Genomic DNA, 320 nt, shown 5'->3' with positions numbered 1-320 from the left:
TGTGTGAAACTGACTTTGAAAATGTCACAACTGACCAATCAGAATCTAGACCTGAGAGCGGTGTAATATTAAGCAATAAAGTATTCCAACCATTAATATTGATGTAAAGCTGCTGTGAAACAATGTATACATTTAATCTATGCAATATACAAATTTGGAATTAGAATAGCTCATTCAGTAGTTGTTACTGAAGTGCACTTGTTCATGGGAATGTACTACTAAAGTGAACTCAGGAAGCCAAGAACCAACTCACCAAGATGATACTGTAGTATTGTTGATCGTAACTAGCACCAAGTTGGTCTTGTCCAGCACTTCTCTGC

The sequence above is a fragment of the Sinocyclocheilus grahami genome, unplaced genomic scaffold, assembly GCF_001515645.1.
Source record: "Sinocyclocheilus grahami isolate Dianchi unplaced genomic scaffold, SAMN03320097.WGS_v1.1 scaffold659.1, whole genome shotgun sequence".
Classification (NCBI taxonomy): domain Eukaryota; kingdom Metazoa; phylum Chordata; class Actinopteri; order Cypriniformes; family Cyprinidae; genus Sinocyclocheilus; species Sinocyclocheilus grahami.
Note: the sequence above shows the minus strand (reverse complement) of the source record.